The following is a 1,203-nucleotide window of genomic DNA, read 5'->3' on the forward strand; positions in this document are numbered from 1 at the left end:
CATTTGTTCTATGGCTTCAGCAAATGGTATGTTGATTTGTAGCTTCTTGAAGATTTCCAAAATCTCAAGAACTGGTTGTCATCTTCCTTTTTCTTCAATAGCTGGGGGTATGGAGCTCTTGAGACGTTGAGTTGGGGTATCTTTTTTCTTTCTGCAAACTTGGCGTGGGGGTTACATTCCATCTTGCTCCTCTTCCTTTTCATTGAGCTTTCTTCTAGTGGTTTTTGGGGATGTTCCTTCAGTTCCTTCCCACTCCTAAGTGTGATAGCTTGACACTCCTCCCTTTTGCTTGAATGGGCATCATAGCAAAAATTATGGTTCGGAAGCTGCTTAAAAGATAGCTGATTTGTGTCTCCAGTTTTGTGATGGCAGCATTTTGATTCTGCATGTTTGACTGCACTTCCTCTTGAATGCTTTACTGTCTTGAATGTCTCTGCATATTCCTTCGATGAAGGTTTCAATCTTAGAGAGCTTGTCATCAATTGATGAGTGATTCGGAGCAGATGTACTGTTTTGGTATTGATAAGTATGTGGAGAGTGTTGTTGTGGGGTGTTGAGATGTCCTCTGGTGATTGTGGCTGCATTATTTTAGGTTGTACGTCTTGGTCTTTTTGATCTTGCTCACTTCCCCACCCAAAGTTTGGGTGATTTCTCCATCTAGGGTTGTAAGTCTTGGATATGGATCATAGTTTTTTCTTGGTGAATTCCCAATGTAGTTGGCTTGCTCCTGACTCCCTTCTGTTCTTGTTACTCCTTCTTGTGTTGTTGATAAGTAGAGATTGCTGCTACTTGGTTCATCTCCATCTCTTGGTGAGGTCAGCAGCTGTGGGTAATGAGCTTGTTTTGGGCCAACAGAGCATCTACATTGTTTAGCTCCATCACTCCTCTTGTGTTCCCTCTTTCGGAAGCATAGAAGTAGTCGTTTTCTGCTACTGTTTCAATAACATTATAGCTTCCTAATGGTCTTCTTCTTGTTCAAAGACCCTCCAGATGAATGGTCTACTGCCTTCTTTGACTCATAAGAGAGCCCTTCATAGAAAATGTGTAGCTGGACCCATTCGTTGAACATGTCAGGTGGACACCTCCTTGTTAAGTCTTTGAACCTCTCCCATGCTTCATACAGAGTCTCACCATCTGTTGCCTGAAGGTTTGAACCTCAGCTCTCAGCCTATTGATTCGTTGAGGAGGGTAGAATCTTGCTAA

At 42.5% G+C, this 1,203-nt stretch overlaps 1 non-coding gene across 1 annotated transcript; it reads left to right on the plus strand.

The window, feature by feature from the left end:
* The first annotated feature begins 1,067 nt into the window (after window positions 1-1,067).
* Window positions 1,068-1,170, plus strand: LOC112731067 (small nucleolar RNA R71). The gene has a single exon (XR_003166862.1). It is a non-coding gene; the product is annotated as a small nucleolar RNA R71 (small nucleolar RNA).
* The last annotated feature ends 33 nt before the right edge of the window (window positions 1,171-1,203 follow it).

The sequence above is a fragment of the Arachis hypogaea genome, chromosome 12 (assembly GCF_003086295.3).
Source record: "Arachis hypogaea cultivar Tifrunner chromosome 12, arahy.Tifrunner.gnm2.J5K5, whole genome shotgun sequence".
Classification (NCBI taxonomy): Eukaryota; Viridiplantae; Streptophyta; class Magnoliopsida; order Fabales; family Fabaceae; genus Arachis; species Arachis hypogaea.